Source organism: Rhipicephalus sanguineus, chromosome 8 (genome assembly GCF_013339695.2).
Source record: "Rhipicephalus sanguineus isolate Rsan-2018 chromosome 8, BIME_Rsan_1.4, whole genome shotgun sequence".
Classification (NCBI taxonomy): Eukaryota; Metazoa; Arthropoda; class Arachnida; order Ixodida; family Ixodidae; genus Rhipicephalus; species Rhipicephalus sanguineus.
The window spans coordinates 167,260,790-167,282,475 of NC_051183.1; the positions used below are offsets into that span (position 1 = coordinate 167,260,790).

Here is a 21,686-nt window from a genome sequence, read left to right on the forward strand (position 1 = left end):
GCAGCATGTGAAGTGGACTCACAGCATTGTAGGTATCGGGAAAGTTTCGACATAGCGAAAGCTTATAGCCAAACAGGCCACATCCCCCGCGTACCTTCTGTCCACGCGGTCTTCACCGACCGAAGTGATACCACTCAATCTGCAAGCATCGCAAGGAGGCTGCATACGGCGGAGAACTACAGCAAGACGCTGACGAACGCAAGGAAGAAGTCGAAATGCGCCATGTCACACGACAGTGACCAGGGGCGTAGCCAGAAATTTTTTTTGGGGGGGGGGGGGGTTCAACCATACTTTATGTATGTTCGTGCGTGCGTTTGTATGTGTGCGTGTATATATGCGCAAGCAAAAGTGAAAAATTTCGGGGGGGGTTTGAACCCCCCCCAACCCCCCCCCCCCTTGGCTACGCCCCTGACAGTGGCGTTGCTGGGAAGGCCGCAACGCAGAACAAGCGCGAGATATACGAACGCGCCCTACTGGACGTCATTGGAAACCGAGACCGCACCACTCTTCCTTTTTTCGTCATTTTGTGCTGTAAACACCCGGGTGTTGCAACTATGCTTCTCCGTTTCACGGTTCCTTCGCGGTCTTTCACGCAACTAACATTCAGTTCGTGGCATTGACGCCTCATTTATTTAAATCCCAGAGGAGATTGTACGTGGAATTTTTTTCTTCGCTTATTTTATACGCCAGATTGCTTGCGCCGTTGTTCCGTTCGCTAGTGGCCCCTCGACCAGACATGCCTGCCGTTGCTACGAAGGTAAACGCCAGGCTCGGGGATGAAAGTGTCCATCACAGCGCTCCGCACCGCACATGCGATAAGTGGTGGATGCCTATGTCCATGTGGCTGCAGAGAGACAGAGTGAAGGAAAATAATAATGTAGAAATCCCAGGGTGCAACGTTGCCAAAACAACAAGAAGTTTATGGGAACACCGTACCGACTGATTCAGGAATAATTTTGACGACCTGAGGCTCTTTAACTGTACCAAATTTATTATAATGGCTTGGCTGAGCATTTTAAGCCCTAGCACAAGGCAGATTAGCACGATAAAGAGGCCGACGAACAAGGTCTTGAAACTTTTATTTTGTAAAGAATAAACTAATATGAAAAACTCACTGCACACGCGCAGAACGTTTATTTTCGCAACAAGCATTTCATTTTCCAAATGTGAAGTTAGTAGTGACTGTAGCGACCGAGTACATGGCCTCCTCGTATATGGTGCTAAGATGTTTCACGCTAAAGCCTAAAATTCTCCAACTATACCTACTCGCCCAAGTATACGTTTGTTTGTTTACTTGTTTGTTTTTTGAGATTTCGTCTCCATTGAATTCGATTATTTGAGGTTAACACAGAAGAACTGTCACTCCACAACCACCATCTAAGCAGCATAAGAAGGGCGCAGAGACGTGACGACACCTACCAGGGTTAGCGACGTTCTTAACGACGCACGCAGCGTGCGCGCTGCACTTGGTGCTGATCGGGGGAGCCGTGTACCATTTGCCGGCGGCGATGTCGTACCTCTCAACGCTCGTCACGGTGGTAGTTCCTGTTGGGGTGATACAGGCAAGCATCAGCATCAGTTCGAAGTGTGTCCAGGTACCTCTGTCTTGAACCAGCAGAGTTGAAATTATTCCTCCAGTTATTCCTGAAGGCTTCGTCAGACAAGCTAATTCACCACCGTCCTTTCTGCGCCTCACCTCACGTGGCGCCCATCGGAGATCTTTAGTTCGTCCGTAAAGTTCCTACCGTTGGAGGATTACGAGCTACCGGAGAGAGCCGTGATCCTATTAATGACAGCCAATGATGCGGACGCTAACCAGAGACAAGCTAGATAATATTGAAGCGACTCACGTCTTCTACTCGTCTTATGAAGTAAAGCATCGGCACTGAGATAATGGCTATCTCGAATTACTTCCATTAACTTTCAGTGAGAACAGTAAGGCGACTGAAGCGGCTTCCCGCTCAATGCCATTTAATGTACTTTAATGTAACGCTTGTAATGAAGAGGGAGCGCGTGCTGGGGCCGCAAAGACGAAGAGGACGACGAGGTAGAGAACAGCCGGCCCAGCAAACGGGCCTTTCGTCTGTCTCTCTTCATTACAACGGCTGCGTAATTTGTGCGATGCTTCAATTAAACTCCATCTCACAAGCTCGTTACAGCAGGGTGGAAGCTACGAGGTGTAAACAAACCACATGCTTGCAGAGCGAGACATAGTTCTGTTTGTAATTGCATTTTAATTGGAGAAGGTTAAAAAACTGAGTTTGTTTAGCACGTGCTTCGTCACAGCAATACGCGACACACTAATCACGATTCGCATGTACGTCATAAGCATTTAGTTATTGTACCGGTAATTGCCGATAATTGTAATGACGAACCAACATGGCAGCCTCCATGCAGACGCGACCGCCCGTTTCGATCCGCTCTCTCTCTTGCTACTTGCCCACTTTCCTCACAGCAGTAGAAGGACGGTGGAATCGACAATCGCATTGTGTTATCTCACGCTGAGGATAAAGTAAGAGGTACGATTTGTCCTAATTATGGAGAACAGCTGTTTGTTCAGAATTTCAAAATGAACCTTGGGAGTGCTACAAAACAGACACGAATACATTGCTGTCGAAGCGTCAGGATGCAAACATTCAGGACACAAAGCGTCGGTTTAGACCTTACTGGCCACACAGCTCACGACGCTGAATTCATAATTTTGAGGCACAAGGAACTACCGTCGATGTGTACTGCCATGCTGTCGTTATATTTTTCGGCGCTACCATTGCTGCTCAACGCTAAGAGCATTGGTTGCTACCTTATGCTCGCTTAAAGCGCCGAACGGGCGTTTCTTTTCTGTGTTTTTCCAGCTCTGCTATTGCTGTCCAACGCTAAGAGCGATGGTTGCCATGTGCCCGCTATACTCGCCGACCGCGTGAGCGCAGACGCTATGGGGACAGCGAGCACACGATGCGGCGCGGATGAGTACATCGTGAGGTGTGTTCGCTCTTCCTATTGGCTAAGCAGCCCCGTAGCTTACACAGTGCTGCAGCCAGCTTGTGAGATGGAGTTTTTCTTTTTTTATATACTGACAGGACCAAAATATGTGAAACAGGTCAGCGCGGCTGCCACAGAATTTACACATTGCGCAAGATTGTTCTGGATCTACTTTGGCCATCGTGGCCGGGCTGCTGTACGAGCCGACGTGAGGGGTGGGAGAAGGCTTTGCCCTGCCCAGCTCTCGATGATGAGGGGAGCTTCGTGAAGCGGGCGCGCGTTGCAGCTCAGTTCAGAGGTGTCGGAATAGGAACCCGCCCGATGATCTCTATAGGACTGCTGGCACTGCAAGTGCCACCCTGCCGGCACTGCAACCACCATCCAAACACGACGTCCATGCCTCCTCGGCACCTGCCACCCTGCCGGCGTTGCAACCAGCAACCAAAGACGGCGTCCATGCCTCCTCGGCACCTGCCACCCTGCCGGCGTTGCAACCAGCAACGAAAGACGGCGTCCATGCCTCCTCGGCACCTGCCACCCTGCCGGCGCTAAAAGCACCATTCAAAGACTGTGTCGAGGCCTCCTCGGCACCTGCGACCCTGCCGGCGCTGCAACCACCATCCACTGACGGCGTTGAGGCCTCGTCGGTGGCACCAGACCAGTTCACCGACACCGCGATACCTTCATCGGCATCACGATACCCCGACCACAAACGGGCTCATGATAGGATAAAGAACCAGTTTAGAGAAGAGAAACTGTAGCTTGACAACGGTAGGAAAATAAGCAGTGGTAGCACATGAAACTACCCATTGTATTCAAGAGATGGCGCCGCACAAACAGAAAGCGGAAGCGAAATTTTCGTATTGCTTTTCTGTGTGAAAACGGTGGCCGCTTTTGCTAGTTTTTTTTTTCTTTTAACGCCTTCAGAGCACATGCGCCGACGCTGTGAAAGAGGACGGGACTCGTAACATGTGCCTCTTACTCTTTCGCCCGCTTGTTTTAAGCGCGTTTACACGCCTAGCAGTATGCCCGCCCTTTGGAACGCTGTACTGGGGTGTACTAGGCTGGCATGAAACCGAAGGACATGTATTGGAACCAGTACAAACAATTCGCTAGTCACTACAGAGAATAATATTTTTTATGGAAATCAAGCGAGCAATGCTCTTTCTTTGCAACAGATAAAATTATCGTGTTTAAACCATTATCGGGAGCTGGCAAACGGCTCACCTTCGTCTTCGGAGACAAAACGAACGGGAAAGCGTGTTTCGCCTGTTAGCACAATCAGCTAGCGTTCACAATAACTAACTTGTATTACAAAACAGTCGTAAAAATCAGCATTCTCTGCTACAATGGCATGGACAGCTGGGAAGTTCAGCACTGGCTTTCGACGGGAATGGGTTAACACGGCCGGGTTTTTTACGTACGACATACTACGGTCAAGCTGAGGACACCAAGCAGCGGGGAGGGGGTTTACGCAAAGAAATCACGTTGGAGCGGATGTCGAGAGAAGCGTAAGCATTCGAACACGGGTAGGATCAGTGCAAATGTATGTACAAAAATACACAGCCCTGGCACTGACAACAAAGCACCAGACTGCTTTGTTGCCCACCAAAAATAACAAATATGCACGCATGAGCAAAGCAAATCTATATGCCGCCGCCGTAGAACCTGCAGAAATCGATGCCTTCGCCGGTATCTAGCTCCTCCGACACGATACAGCAGTACAGTGAATACCTACCATAACTACAATGTGGCTGCATGACTGAATTACAAAAAAAGAAAAAGAAAAAGATACGCTTGCAAGAAAAGGGAAAGCAGCGAACTAGGCTGAACATCGGATGAAAGCTAACTGCGCATCTGCGCGTTAGCTGCGGCCGCTGAAGAGCAGTGGCGCAGACTTTCTACTTCGTCTCTATACTCGGCGACAACTTTTCTTGGCATCACTGTGGAAGCTACAGAACCGAGACGCTTGCCTGCGCGCGCGCCAAGGAATAGTGCCCTTTTTCATTCCCCAATTTTCAGAGTTACCTAGCAAGGATAAATAAAGCTATATTCATTGTAAAAATAAAACAAGTGTGGGAAGCCGTTGGTGGAAAAAATTATCCTACACTTTAATGTATTTTTTTCTCATTTGTAGGAGAGCGCCTCGTTTACCGCACGCCTGTTCTCGCAGTAAACATGGTGTCCCCGATGCCGGCTTGACCGTCGTGTGCGGCCGAAAACTCGCCGTTTTGTTCTCCGAGAAAGATATGCTCGAAATATGACAGAAAGTGGCTGTCAAAACAGACCAAGCAAGTTATCTGCAACGACTATGCTGGGGTAAGGTGCCGCCAGCCTGAATTGTAGACGAATGCCGCGAGCAGGCAAAAGCGAAACTGTAATTGAAAATCGGCTGCAAGATGCTGAACTACTTGCGTAGTAACACAATGCCAAGATAAGTTGTCGCCGAGTATAGTCCGAGAATTCAGGGTAGAAACCATGTGGCAGGTCGTGACGTGGAACGTGCGAACGTCTGCTGAATATTACTGCATCGTAATCTCTAGACAAAAAACTTAGTGCTGATAAGTACTACGCAGAACACGGAATTCAGATATTACTTTTTATTTATATGATACAAAGCAATATTTTGCGAAAATGATAGTTCTCCTTGCGTTAAATATTGCGCTTATTACGGCGCCTCTAGCGGGAAACTGTGTGTTCACGGCGGCAGGCTTTTGAGCGGCGGCGTGGTCAATTTTTTCGCCCCCTTCGGAGATGGCTGGAACTTGAGTTTCCGGGGCCTAGGCTCGTCTTGTGTGGGGACGCAGTTCGCGCTATGACATGGATCCCGTGCCCACAATTCTTCCAACATCTGAGCCATCAACGGACGCCCTCCACGCTTCTTTGGCTATGGATCCCGCCGCCGAGTATGCTTTAACAGCCGCATACTCCACTGACGTGATCCCTGGATCTTCTGTCGCCTCGCCCGACAGCATCACGAAGCTCTTGCGTGCCCTCACGCAACTGCCGCCAAAGCTCGACAGCTGAACGTCGCCGTGCTCCGGCCGGCCGCCAAACCATCTCCGCTCTCTCTGAACTGCCGGAGTTCCGCTTCCAAGATGATATCTATGGCGACCATCAATGCGCCAGGATCTCTCCATGCCTCGCCACACTATCAAAAATGGCTGTTGACCATCAATCGCCTTCGTGGTGGTGATGAAGACGTGAAGCAGGGATGCTGGCGGGAATGCGTGTCAGCCTCGTTGCTGTTTTCCGCCGGATCTGTCATACAACTAGCCAGCACAACCACAACCAGACCACTACAAGGGACGGATCTCGTGAATGGCATCAAGCCGAAGGTGCAGCTGTGCCCTGGAACACCTCTAGAGACAGCTTGGCGAAATGCTCCGCGGAAGACATCGAAAAAGGCAACAAGGAGGGCTTCAAAGTCCAGATGTGACTCCGCTTCTTTACTCACCACACGGACTTCTTCGTCACAGACCACGGCCACCTCCAAGTCACAGCAGTTGGCGACGCATACCTAAAGGTCTGCTGCCGCCGCGCCGCGCCGCCGCCACCGCCTGTTTTTGGTCACGCTGCTTGCGCCGCCGCCGATGTCCCAAGAGAGATCACGCCACCGCCGCCGCCGCGCAATAATTGCGGCGCGCCGCCGGTAGTTTCTTTTATTTGGAATGGGGAATCTGGAAATGAAATACAGCTCTTCGCCGGAGGAGCTCATCAGCGCGGTGACATGACGGCTCACCGCTTTTTCGAATCACTGAATGCGCTCTGCCGAAATGGACTGTGAACATCTCCTTTGGATGAACGCATCGAGAATAGCTCCCCAGAAGTTGTAGTATCTTTTCGCTTTTCTCTTCTTTGCGCTGTTCTCTGCTTTGCGATAGGGGGCGAGACACTGGAAGTTGTAAAGGAGTACGTCTACTTAGGACAGGTAGTAACCGCGGAGCCGAACCATGAGAGTGAAATAACTAGAAGAATAAGGATGGGATGGGGCAAACGCGTGAGGGGGAGACAGAAAATTAGGTGAGTAGATGAGATTAAGAAATTTGTAGGTATAACGTGGCAGAAAGCACAGGACCGGATTGATTGGCGGAACATGGGAGAGGCCTTTGCCCTGCAGTGGGCGTAGACAGGCTGATGATGATGATGATATCTCGGTGCGTTAGTACAGTTTTTCTTTTCATTCTTACTCGAGTAAATTGATAAATAACTACAGAAGTAAAGAGAATGCCAAACTTAGAATGTAGCTGAGCTAGTTGGTAGGTATTCATGTTAAGAAGACATGACGTGGAAACACGGACATAAGAGAAAAATCAAGAGAGCGAACAGCTATCGCTCACGTAGACCAGTACTCGCAATTGATTGATAGGTATGACCTATTATGTGGAATGCGCAGATATACATTTGTGTGTACCTTCGGTTCCGCCGTTGTGTGATTTTTCATTTGTTAGCGGCGTTTCTGGTGTCTTGACATACTCTCCTGTGTCCGTGTTTTCACGCCCTGTTTTTATGAAGGGCCCCTAACAGGTTCTGAAAATACAACAAAAAAACAAAAACAACGAGCGCGTTATTCTATTTTGGCGTTTCTTGTCTTTTGGTGCACTTCGTGATACCAGAAGAGTGATTCACGTGGCATCATCAGGGTACATACTCTCGACTGGTCCATATACGAGAAATAACGGCTGAGAATTGTCTTCCATACTGCTTTTCTATGCAGCCGCCCACCCGCTCTTGCTTCTCTCGCACGACTATCGTGCGCGATTAACTGATTTCGCTCCATTTTGTGCGTTGCGACCGCTCATGCAGGAGATAACAGACTGTAGCCGACAAGCGCGAAATCATGATAGGTTCAACGCTTAGTGCTGACATCGTACGCGTGCTTTATGAAGAAATAAGTGGCGAGGAGACGTCCCCTGTAATAAAGGTATTGAAGGCGATAACGAAACCAGTGGAAAATGCGCCGGATTATATGATTCTTCCAACGGACGCACTCTTTACAGCGGAGACGATGCAGCTTTCCAGGAAAAAGGCGAGCCCGCTTCGACGGTTTTTTGTATATCTTTTATTGCGTTAGCGATTGTATGGACACTCAGGACAGGTTTTCACCGTCGCCGTCATGTTCCGTATAAACTATAAATTGATAACATCGCTCCGCGCATTGTATGTTCTACCCGCGAGCAAAAGCTCGCTAGCGTTGGCAAGGAACGTAGCTAAAGCAGAGATGAAACAAGCTGGCCATCTCCGTCACACGGAATAACATAAAGCCGCGTGCGAGGCCTGCTATCGATTACTCCTCAAGCAGAAGGAAACGCCCCGCCCGTCATTTGCTGGGCGAGGGAGCAGGAGGTGATACCAGTGTTTTGTAGAGTCAAGTGAGATCGGAGCAAAAAGAGTTAGCTGCTAGCCCTCGTTCATGTACCATTACGGCTTGTACTTATCGCGTTCACTGCTTCGCACTCCACCGCTCCACACCCCCCCCCCCCTCCCCCCACCATGCCGCCGCCGGTCCGATGAACCCCGCGCCGTTCACGCGTCGCCGCCGGAGGTGGAAACACCGGCGCGCCGCCGCCGGTGATTTCAGGTCCGGCGCACATGTCTACGCGTACCCCAAGCTTATGTTCGCTTGGTTCGCGAGGCACCCCCAATGGTTCCAAGGTGCGTAGGAAAGCAGACCAATGAATGATATTTGAGTTCTCTGGCTTTTTGAATAATATGCAGGACCTGGGGAGCCACCATGCTCATCTGAAAAGCCTTGATATTGACCTGAGAGTCTGAATAAATTCTGTCATGTACACCGTCCGTGAATGCAAGAACAATGGCAACCTGCTCTGCAATGATGGAACTAGAAGTGCGTATGGTAGCGCAGCTGATCACCTTGCTATCACAGTCGACGACCACTGAGGAGAAGGCTTCTTGAACGTACGAAGAAAGCTCGATCCTTGTCCAAGCGGACACTGGCGAGCAGAGCTTCACCCCTGTCTCGTGTTCGTGCTTCGTTGTAGGTCGTATGCATATTGCACGCACTCTAAAAACTGAAACTCCTGCAGTGAGAGTTACAGAGCTGTGTTACTCCCACAGATCTCATTATACTCTCTCTCAGGGAGGCGCTTTACTCTCTTTTGGCCAGGAGGAGTGAAAAGGCTTTTCACTCCTCCTGGCGAAGGAGAGTAAAGTGCCTGTTTCACTCCCGCATCCCACGAGAGAGTAAAAGGTTGTTTTACTCTCTTGCCATATAAAAGCTTGTGTCAGAGCTTGTTTTAGTCTTGCAACTCTCCAAATATAACGAGCTGGCAGTAGCTCAATCGAAGAAGTGACGGCGATAGATTCCTCGTCAACTTATCGCGACGAAAACCGCTGACATGCACAAAGAATCTGCGATTATACTCACACGTACGCACACTCTGAGTCAGGTCCTAGTTATTAACTGACCAGAGACGGCACGCCGCAGCGTACGCAATAAAATGCTGTGGACAGAAAGCACGAGGAAAAAAAAAGAAAAAAAAAGGGGGGGGGGGACTGTTAGTTTCGCCTTTAAAACGCGACAGCGGTATTCGTACACACGCATGGTCGCGCACACACACACACACACACACACACACACACACACACACACACACACACACACACACACACACACACACACACACACACACACACATACTATCGCCTTCTAAATCGCTAGCTTGCCTGCGCTTCTCGATGGAGACGTATACACAGTGCCGCAAGGAAAGCCAAAGTGCAAACGCCCTCTGTCTCTTTGCATCTACCTCGACTTTTCGCTCACGACCAACCAACGCTGCTTTTTCGCTCAGAACCAATGACGCCGACGCCGCCGACACCGGAATTTCTGCGAGACGAGCCCTTTGACGCTATCGCGTCCAAAAAAAAAAGATATATATAAACGCGACTTCCTTCAAGCAGCCGCTAAACGGGAGGGCTGTTACATGAGCCGCCGAGAGAAGCACGATAACGCAACCTTACGACGCAGGCACGCAGGCGCGAGCGAGGAAAGACCAAAAAAAAAAAAAACAGACACACACACACACACACACACACACACACACGCGCGCGCGCGCACCAGGAGAGGAGAAGCGTGCGTGCTCAAGTCGAAGTCTCGCCGTCGCCCGTCGCTGCCTTCGCCATTTTCTCCCGTTGCCCGGTCATCGAAGTTTCCGAATTGCTCAGCTGTGTCGGCTGTGCGTGCCCGTGTCCTGTGTGTGCGCGACTCTGATCTCAACGCTGGACGTGAACGGCATTTAGCGACGGCAGTGCAACATCGCGTACTGTGAGCGTGTTCGTGTTGGTTTCATGATGGTCTGAAGACTCAAGCGTGCTTGCACCTTCGTGTATTCGTGTTCGGCCAGCACCTGGTTAGGCACAGTCGGAAATGCGAACGGTAAGTGGTGCTTCTGTGTTCTCAGTTTCGCGTCGCTCACGTGTGTAGTGCTGCACAGTGTGTCGCGTGGAAAGTACAATAAAAAGCAGAATAGAAAAGCATTACGCGCACATACGTGTGATGCCTGATGCGCGTTTAAAAAGCTTTTGTGAAGGCACACGCTTCGCACGGCCAGTCTATCGAAGAGCGGGTACGCCTCAATGAAGACAATTTGTGCTATACAATTTCTTTGCTTGCCATTAAGCGTGAATACGGCAGCGTGCTTTCAGAAAATATAAACAAGCGAGAAGCCGCGGTTATCACTCCGTCATGTGTGCATTAAGGCTAACTTTTGTTTTCAGTTGATTCAGTTATTGTAGTTGTCAGCCTCGGTTGTACGATGGTTGCGGTGCTCGGCTGCCGACCCGAAAGTCGCAGCTTCGATCTCGGCCGCGGCGGTAGCATTTCGGTGGAGGCCAGGGGCGTAGCCAGAAATTTTTTTCGGGGGGGGGGGGGGGTCAACCATACTTTATGTATGTTCGTGCGTGCGTTTGTATGTGTGCGTGCCTATATACGCAAGCAAAACTGAAAAATTTCGGGGGGGGGGGGGGGGTTACGCTAAACGCCTGTGTACTCTGCGATGTCAGTGCACGTTAAAGAAAACAGATGGGCGAAACTTCCGGTGCCCTTCGTTGCGCCTTTCACTTTTTTAGAAAAACGCCTATTTTCATAATTCATTTTCGGTAAAACACTCCCCTCCATCAGAATTTCGCTCCCCCCCTTCCCCTGTGGCTACGGGCCTGGCGTACGCTATTCCAAAACTCCCTAATATTAGTAAGTGGGAATACTTTTCGATAACAATTTTGCATTGCGCACTCAGTTCGTCTCTAAGACAAAAAAAAAAAAAAAGAAACAGCATACCATATATGGGGTAATAACGTCATAAGGTTGGACTAGAACGAATAAATTATGCTGCAGAGATATGATTATGGCCATATTATGTGAAAGTTGTCTGCTAAGTGAGAGCGTTTATGGTGAAGCACGTGCATTTTACGATATAGTCACTTAATTCGTGACAATTTTGTGACATAATTAGTGACATCTTGAACTTTCCTGAATTTCATGTGGATATTCTCATCGAGTTGAAGATGTGTGAGCTGTGCCAGGCTTATTCAGTCACATCAGTGCAAGTCAGCTCAATGCAATACTGATGGCAGAGGGACAATAATTAAAAAAATGTGACTCTCATAGACTATTATGAAGCTTTGAAGCAAGGCTAAGCAGCCATTAAACATTATCACAGTTAAAAAAAACTAATGTTCAGCAAGAACAGAACACCTTTCGTCATTTCTAATGGTTTACTTCTTTAAGTCATATGTAAGCTTCCTACCTTCATGCTTCTTGATGAATGTGAATATTGTGTTTAGCGCAGCACCAGAAGCAGTAGACAATGGCACGCAAGTCACCAGATGACTCTATCGCAAATTCTCAAAGGATGTGCTGTTGTGCACCTACTCCTTGCTGTATCATGCTTTGTTTTGAGCTCTTTCATTACCATGATACACGGCAAACAACTTAATTTATCAGAAACTCAAATACTGTGTCTTTGACGAAATGGTAGGTGTGGAGTGAACTTGAAACCACAAGTATTTGCTTTCTAGTCTCGCACAGGCAGTGAAATTTGTGGTTGGCTGTAGGTTGGCTGTAGGTTATGAATGTTTGTGCAGTTGGCAACACTACACTACTGAACTTGGTGTGTATATTTGTAAATGCTGCAAGACTTAAAATGAAGGAAGGAAAGAAAGAAATAGATGGGAAGACAGGCAGGTTAGCCACTTCTCAAACTGGCTGGCCATGCTGTGCAAAGGAAGAAGGTACGAGGAATAAAGGATAATACAAAAGAAACTTTACAGAAAAAGAACAAAGCAGGAAAGAAGGGTATGATGCCTCGTAAAGTCTGTCTCTAAGCTCACTTTTGCGTAAGAAGCACAGCAGCACTTTCAATGTTAACCTCAAACGGGAGCAGCAATGAAAAAGCTTTGGAATCTGTTTTCCCTGAGATTAAAAAAAAACGCTTTATCTACACTGCCAGTTTTGTATTATGTACTGAATTAGTTCTTGGTGTTTGAGTGCATTAGGATAATAAACTTAGAGTTAAAAGATTGTTACATGCATGGACGTCTAACTGAATTTATGCCGGTTATCCGAATTAGGTATTGGTGTGCTTTAAGCTGTTTTAGTGCAGCATGAAATAGTGAGTCACTGCAAAAAATCTGTACATTTTTTTTTTCTTTGCAGATGGTGCTCAAGATGGCACATGCAACGCTATGCAGCTGTGGACACCAGCAGCTTGATAAGAACTCTTGAAGCTCATCTGGATGCTTCACAGAACCTGGGTTGGTAGCAGTAATCTCGTTAGGAGAGAGTGATCAAATAGAATCCATTTCTGAATTGTGCAATGCATACCTGTGTTTAATGAAGCAAGTCATTGATACATTGGAAACATTGAGAGTATCACTATTTTGAGTCCAATGTCATGGTAGCTCTTATCTCAATCATCCGATACAGTATGCAGAATCTGCACCTGCACTCTGTCACGCCTATAACACTATATTGAATTTACAGTGGAGTGCCTCGATAATAGACACCTGTAGCATGATATTGACTGTATTGTGAGGGATTCATAGTGTTCCTAGCGAAATGGTCAGTACTTATATAACGGCAGTGCTAAGAAGACAAGTACAAGAAAGTGCACATCAAGAGCGCTTACTCACAACTGAAAGCTTTATTGCCTAAACTTGAACTTCGCCTATTACCCGCCAACTAGTTCACATTCCCGTTTTGCTTCAAACGATCAGTATTGTGATGCATTACCTTAACAATGAAGTGGCATATACATCGATATACATTGAAGCTCACTAGCGCATTGTTATTATGGTGTTTAACTTTATTTTTGTGTTCGGTAGTCGCAAAACCGCTCACAATTTGCGACACAAATGTTAGTCCTGTTGTGAGTCACAACAGGACTAACATAGGATGGGCTGCATGCGCCTTGTGATTTAAGTTATCACTGTTAGGAAAATTTTTACATTCATTTCCACTTGATAGTTATATTAATTGCTTGTCTAGTTTGTGTTGGCTAGGGGAGATTTAAGGTAACAGCAAGCAGTAAGCAGCATATAAAATTTTCAGTATGCACGCATTTCATAGTTGGCAGAAGCAGGATGGTGCAGTGCTTACAGGCAGGTGCTATGTGCACAGCTGGTTTAGTCCGAAGTGCTGTGAGAAGGACAACATCTAGATGTTGCTTTGGCATAAACAGAGTTTTATATTTAAATGTAAATTAAAAAATCGAGGCTGTCCACTGTGGCATGCCTCATAAGTACTATATATCTATATTTTGTCCCGTCTAGCCTAGGATTTTTAATAATTTCTTTGGGAGAACATGCACTAAGTTTTGAGAATAAATGAATTATTTTATAATAGGAGTTGCCTCCACAAAACAACAACCAACACTGCACACTAGCTATTGTACCTTGTTCTTTTGCTAGGTGTATAAAAACATGGTAGCAAAACATGGACAAGCAATTGAGCCTCGTCTTTCTGTATTATAATGCTGCGTCTTTCTAGATATTACAAGAATGAAAGTGTGCTGCACACTTATTGCATATCTCACAAGAAAATACTTGGCAGCTTCTTAATTTTGTATTTTTCTGTTTTTTCGGAAAAGTCTGCAGTAAGAGAAGACAAGTGGGTATTTTGTATGGATGCAGAAAGCTTAATGGACTTCTTTGCTTGATATCTTTTTCAGGAAGACTGAACACTTTCGGCAAAGCAGCAACAGTTCTGGCCCACCTGTTTGTCTACAAGACGATCTCTTCTGTGAACACTCCTGTGCCTTACAGTATACTATACTGATGATCTTGTACATCTCTCAGTATTTAGGATTGTCAGCACTTGGACTGCTGCATTGTGTTATGCACGGTGCTGAGTCCAAACTTTCCAATAACTGTGTGCATTTGAAAATTTTACATGGCTTGAAAAGATGCTGAATGTAAACTCATTTAATTTACTAATCATGGTTCTTGACTGTTTTACAGGCGTTATTTATTCCCTGTTCAATTTTTATTCAACCTCATGGCATGTCCAGTCCTTGGCTCTAATGTGCCAAGCCACCACCAGTATTGATGGGCAATTTTTAATTCAAAGCATGTTATTGCCTAACTCTGAGGTAACTTTCTTGTCAAGGTATTCGCGGATTCAATTTCAATGTGGCACTTCTGCATGAGCCATAAATTGAGCTGTTGAAGGTGACGAGGAACCAATTTTCCGGTCGCATTTCATGGAACTAGCTGGCATGTAAATATTGTAACCATTGGTCTACTATTTATGCATAATAATACGGGTGAATAGGGTTGCGAAATAATGCCATGTTCCCAAGCTTAACTTTATAAATTTACATTATTTCTTAAAAATATGTGAATAAAGGCGACTGTGTTTACAAACCTTGGCAGATGGATCTATGGTCGACACCACAGGTCTTTATACAAAACATTGACCTGCACAATCATGCGTAACATGTTTTCATGCCTGAGGGCAAACTAATGCAATATATAAGAAAAATGGTACACCACCATGCCTAAGTGTTGCAAGCCTTTATTACTTATCGAGTTGCCTTCATGTGTAAGCAGACACCAAGTTCTCTGTGCATCAGGGGCATAGGCAGAAATTTTTTTCGGGGGGGGGGGGGTCGTCTCCTTGATTTGAAGTGGGAGCCGGGCAGGCATATGTGTTCAGTTGTCATTTTGGGCTCTGTATGCCATAGCAAAAAAAAAATTTCGAGGGGGGGGGGGGCGAGGGAGGCCCGGTGTGCCCCCCTGGCTGCGCCACTGCTGTGCATGCCATCTCTTTGGATTGTACTTGCATACTGGCATTGCGAAGTGTATGTGTCTTGCTTTGTGATGAATTTTCGAACTATACTTTCATAATATTTTACTGCTGTGAATTAGTGCTCAGGTTGCATTGTGTATGTTGTTTCATCTGTTCAATAATGAGCATAGTTTCTGTGGTAGATGAAAATGTATAATTTACATTGACATTGTGAATGTTATTGTTTTGATTCTAATAAAGTGCTACAACCAGCATTTATTGTATCATTTGAAGTTTTAAGAATTTGTAATGAATTCAAACAAAAAAGTCCTTGTACATGTAAAAGAAATTATTCAGGCTCTGATATATAGGTCGTGGTTCTCAGCCATGGATGTTTTGGAGACCCCTTGTGGACTGGTGGAAGTGATGAGGGACCCCTTGCAGTGAGAAGGAGGGTGGGGGGGGGTGAGGGCTTATAAATTAGCACAACATGCAGCATGAAATAGGTGCCTTGCGTTTCTCCGTGGCAAATAATGGTCAAACTAAAGTGCCACGCCAATTCAATCTCAACAGCTTGTCACTAAGTTGTGCGATCTGCCGCCACATTTCAGCTGTTTCTCGCTACGCTTTCTCTTCAAATATGCAAGCCTGGAAAAGCACATGTGGCAGAAAATTGCAGTAAAAGCTTTACAGCCATCTCATGAAAAGCTTAAGTCAGCTCCGCCGCAATGCATAACCGTTATGCGGTGAAGCAAAACAAAAAATCGTGGGGGCCGCGGTCATTGGACATACTGTTTCTTCAAAAAGGGCGTATTTTGTTTTTTGTTCGAAGATTCGTTTCGCGGACCCCCAGAAATGGCTTCGCTGACCCCCCCCCCCCCCCTTCTTGAGAACCACTGCATGCTACAGATAATGCTTGCGTTACTAGATGGGTTTAACCGATGATTCTTGCAAAACATCGTGCAAATAAGCGACAGGCAGTAAACGAAAACAGATCAACTGTGATCGAACATTGATGGGTTGATCATTCATCAATGGTCGCATAATTTGTAGATTTGGAATCAACTACAGGTACACGAGGTAGTAGGAGTGCACCTGGCACCCACTTTTTTTCAGTTTTTATTTATCTGCTGCACTCATGTTCGTACTATGTGTAATCCTGAATCACGAAAAAGTCAAGTTGTGTCCTGCCGTGACAAAAATATCCTAATTAAAATGACAGCTTATTTTCTGAAGAACAGCTGTTTCACTGAGGCATACAATAATGCCTTTTTTTTAATAGGTACTGCACAATCTCCTCAGGAGTAGTGCCAACTACACGCGGACGTTCGCAGTACAGAGGCGCAACAGTATTATCTTTTCTATTTTAAGGGAGACATGTCACTCGCGAATTAATGGACATCGTGCTTAACCTTGGTGGACGCCTTCGACATACATTTTAACGGCGGCGTGATACCGAAGAGTAAAGGTTACTTAGTAACCGGTAGCTAGTCTCCGAGTATAAAAGCAATTAAATACTGACTATGACTAATTCAGAAGCACTGTATGTCGTGCTTCAGCACGCGTAAGTGCTCATCACGCAAATATTCGTCTAACTGCTCAGAGGTGCCGCTGACCCTGCGTGCAGATCGCAACAGCACCTACACGCGCAATAAATGCACGAGCTTGTATAGGTGCACGCTAAAATACCCTTGCAACTCTGACATCGACGTATGTAACAAAAATATGTGACATGATGGTCTTCGAACAGCTGAGAACGCACTGCCGACACTTGCAGCTCGCGGCAAAAATAACCAAAACTGCTCCAACACCACACGCTCGTAGAATAGATATACGTGAGTTTCGCTATCTAAAGGTACTTTTCACGCCGGTATGAGCAAATTTTTGGGCGAGCGAGACATCCACGATGTATGGTGAACACACAAAAAACACACGTTTATCATTTCTCTTGCGGCACGACAAACAACGAACAGAAGTCGGAGCTGAAGGTGCTAACGGTGGCCTTCGTGAGTTCATGGAGCCGCGCTAACTATTTGCTAACCTAATCCACGCGCAAACACACGCCGATGATGCAAAAAAAGAAGTAGCAAACTCCACCCTCTCGTTGCAAACCACTTTGTAAATATACAAAGCCGTGAAAAGTTAACGAAGCATGCGGTAGCTCTGTGGCACAGTGGTTAGAGTGTCTGCTTTCGGTGCTTGTGGTCATGAGTTCGATTCCTGTGTCGTGTGCGATTTGTATGTGTTGTCCTATGTGCATGTTTACATTGATGTCCATTTTCTAATTACCCCTAGAGATAAGCATTACAGAAATTATTCCGTGAAACGCTGTTCGAGTGCCGAAATTTTTTCTTTTTCGCAGCCGCTTTGTGTGCCGTAGCTGCCGCCACGTCAAGCTGCGCCAGCTATGGAGGGTAAAAACAACTAACCGACACATAATGTATGACCTTCGAGATTCCGGGATTGTCACTCGCTAAGCCTACATCGTTGATTATTTGAGTATGGCTCTCGAAAACGGTGCCGAATCGACACGAATACCTTGCTGTCGAAGCTTAAGGACGTGAACCTAAAGCAAATAAAAGCATCAGTTCGGAGATAACGAGCGACAGAGCGAGCGACGGCCACTTGATAGATCCGAGGTGGGCGGCAATCGCTTTCGGCGGCGCGGCCATGTTTACCGGGCGTGTGTATGCGCAGTTCACACCCGGTATTCTGGTACACGCAAAGCAATTTGAGTATACCGGTGTGCCGGACAGACTAAAATCCTCTAATGTATGCGTTTTGGTTGCGAGCGCTCTACGTGTTTTGGTTGCGTGAATGTGTGCGCGTATGAATGTGCCATTTTCTGTGCTCGATTAATTTTATTTCAAAGCTGTTTCAACGTGATAGCTTTACTCCCTCGGAGGAGTGCTTTCACTCTATCGCAGACGGAGTACTGTATTCCATGAGGAGGCGTTGAATCACTCCCTGTCTAGAGGGAGTTGTTTCACCCCGGAAAAGGGAGTGCCCAGCGGGACAAGCCAAAACTCTCACAAAGGGAGTGCCCCGACGCCCTTTCTTCTAAGAGTGCGGCATCCGGTGTACGAAAATCTTGAATCTTACGTCGTTGGGCAGCTTCACAGCGGCAGGATCGACAACCGTGTGATTGCGCCCCAGCATTCGCAGTATGGCTCTACCCAGTGGAGTGCCAGAAAGTCTGACAAACTGTGAAAACTCTTGGGCTTCGACCATTTATTCGAACGTGTTGTGGATTCCCAACTTGAGGAGCTCTTCCGTGTGCGTTCGAACGGGAATGCCATGGGCCAGCTTGAAGACTTCTTCTTAAGGCACTGATTTTATTGCGCTCCGACACGAGTCAGTTGTGCAGAGCCGCCGCATAAGCGGGGCGGAATAGCAAAAATGCGTGGATAATCCAATTGATTGTCGCATGACCTGTGGTTTACGTTCGTCACGCACTCATGTCATGCCATATCAGTATTGGTGTATATCCACTTAACAAAACGGCTGGAAGCTACCAAGACAGTTCCATGTAAATCATGCCGTACATGACATGCATGTTATGATTTGCGTGTTCGGACCTGTCATTTGTCTTCGTCACACAGTCACGTCACGAAATACCAGTTTTTGTGTATATCAAGCTAGGGAAACGGCCGCGAGCGCACCATGAGCGTGGCATGGAAATCATGCTGTACATGAAATGCATGTCACGATTGTCATGTCACCACCTACCATTAGTGTTCACCATACAGTCGCGTCACGCAATCACAATATTGGTGTATGTGAAGCTGGCGAAACAGCCGCGAGCAGACCATGAGCGTTGCATGTAAATGAAGCCCTGCACGACACGCATGTCACGATTTTCATGTTACCATCTGTCATTTATTTTCGTCATACATTCACGTCACGAAATGTATATTTTGGGGTATACCAAGTTAGCGAAATGGCCGCCAGAAAACGATGAGCCTGGCATGTAAATCATGACCTACACGACATCAGTATCTTGATTTTCATGTTATCACCTGTTATTTATGTTCGTCATACAGTCACGTCACGAAATACGAATGTTGGGGTATACCAAGCCAACCGGCCGCGAGTGCACCATGAGCGAGGCATATACCCGTTTTCTGTTTTGTTCCCAACACATCAACCGAATAATCATGTTATAAATCATTATTCGGAAAATTGGAGTTATAATTACCCTGCAGAAAGCACTACTGGCAAAAGTATCAACTCCAGCGCTTGTTAAATGGGTGCCGCAAAGCTACAGTTGACCTGCCGCTCCGCCTCCCCTCGGCAGGTCAGGGGAGCTCACCCGGGCCCCCGCTGACTTTAAGCCCTGGGCTTCAGCGGCTGCGTCAAATTTCTTTTGCTTGCCGGCCAAAAAAGGTATCGTAACGTGGGCGTGGTGGAGGAGGTAGTGGTGGTGCACTCTAAGAAAAAAGCGACTACTTGGAGAGTATTTCTGCCACACAACAATAATCGTCATCTGGCTTGCTCGCATTTCCTTTCTTGAAAACCCGGCTCTCGTCACTTTCCTATAAAGAATGCCAGGTCACGCTGATTCGTGACCTGCAAGTGCCGGGACCGCGGCGATAACGCGAGGAAAATACGTGAGGTTGATGAAAATTATAGTTGTGTGGCAGAAATACTCCTCAAATACTCAATTTTTCTTAGAGTGTGGTCACAGGATGACAAAAATAACAGTTTTTGCGCTGCTGTTATGTAAAATAAGTTCAGCATTTACGTATTCGAGACAATTAACGTTAACAGACATTCGTTTGTCTTCTTGATACTTTCGATATCTCTGAATTCGGTTAATTCGGACATGCTTTCCCGTCTCGTGAAATCCGAATTAACGAGCTCTTACTGTATATGCTACCATACGAACTGGTTGACAAGTCTTACCATCGAAGCCTCCGATGGTATAGATGCAGCCTTCAAGGACGGCGGCCGCGAAGACGCTCTTGGCCTGGGGCATGCTGGGTAATTCGCTGAAGCGACCTCTCTTCACGTCGAATTCCGCCACTGAAAAGGGTGAATGGGCGAGCCTGAATTAAATGCGTGGACAAAACTCGGCTTGGCCATGCGGAAGCCTGGCATTGCCAGAGTTTATTTGCACTATATACTCTTTAAAAAGTAGTGCTATCAACTTTGAGGTAGTAAGCGCTTGTCATAGCATTCACTATCCATGTAGCAGCTGCAAAGTTAGTAACCTGACTACCATGACACTTAGAACGACCGATGGGTCCTTATAAGTGTCATGGTAGTTAAGTAACAACACAAGCGCCGACTTTCAGCTGAAAAGGTACACCACGGCGGATAAGAAAGTAGAGAGTAACTTATCTGCACATCCGCAGGCAAAGAGCGCCACCAGTTAATCGACCACCGAGTTAATCGACCACAGTTAATCGAGGTCGCGCTTGAATCTGCGTGAGAGATAACTGCTCTGGCATTTGATTTCGTATGCAAGTCAATCGACGGCTGGCAGGCGCAGGCGCTTCCACTACTATTGATATGTCAGGCCTGAACCGTTAGACGAGTTTATTCGTGCCTTTGCCTGTTGAACACTTTCGTGACCGCGCCTATTCCTATCCATAGTATGTTATCGATGACTTCAAGCTCAACTTTTAGCTAACGCTATTTAAAGGGTAAAAGAGTTGGTATTTGGAAAGTTTCGCTTTTGAGTTTCTTTTCTCCGTCGCGAGGGGGGAGGGGGGGGGGGGTTAAAGCTCCTTCGCAGGCAGGTAGGTGAGCGCTGGTGGTTTCGGTAATGGCGTCGACGTCGCTCGCGGGTGCTCCACGAGAACGGCGAATTTCGACAGATTGCGATGAATCTGAGCGTCAGTCTCTCGATGACGGTAGCAGCACAGACACGGAACACGACTTCGATTCGTCAGACTTCAGTACGGACGGAAATAGTGCGTCAAACCACACCGGAACATCACAGTGCACTTCAGAGTGTCCAGCACCAACCACAAAAGTTGAAACCAAAACGACAAGCTATGCTGCGAAGAAGGGAACATTTAGCAGAAAAAAATGCATTCTGCGAAACATGTGCAGCGAAACTGCTTCACGCTGCCGCAGTATAGGCACTAGTGCTTATAATATTGTATGTATGTAAATAACTTTTGCACTTACAGAGCTTATATTAGCAGCGTTATTGTATAAGGGCTTTATGTTCAAAACGTATATTTCGAGCTTTTTAATTTTTGCCCTCTGCAGAGTATCATTGATATTTTCATGAATTATTTTGTGTTTGTTACACTTTTGTTTGTTTTTTCAATTTTTGATAATATTTGAAATAAGTCTCTTGTTTGAAATTTATGTTGTTGGAATGACAAATTCTTCTTCTATCGTTTGATACCCTCCGCTTCAGCATCAATGAATTTCTGTGGCAGGAAAAATATTGCCTGAACTACCCGAAAACAACCGATTTTTCCGCGGTCACGGAAGTGTTAACATC

At 46.7% G+C, this 21,686-nt stretch overlaps 1 long non-coding RNA gene across 1 annotated transcript; it reads right to left on the reverse strand.

Annotated features, from left to right (window-relative positions):
- Positions 1-653: 653 nt before the first annotated feature.
- Positions 654-20,264, reverse strand: LOC119403034 (uncharacterized). Its single transcript, XR_005186080.2, has 3 exons — positions 20,129-20,264; positions 1,420-1,545; positions 654-844 (listed from the first exon to the last, which is right to left on the reverse strand). It is a non-coding gene; the product is annotated as an uncharacterized LOC119403034 (long non-coding RNA).
- Between the last annotated feature and the right edge of the window lie 1,422 nt (positions 20,265-21,686).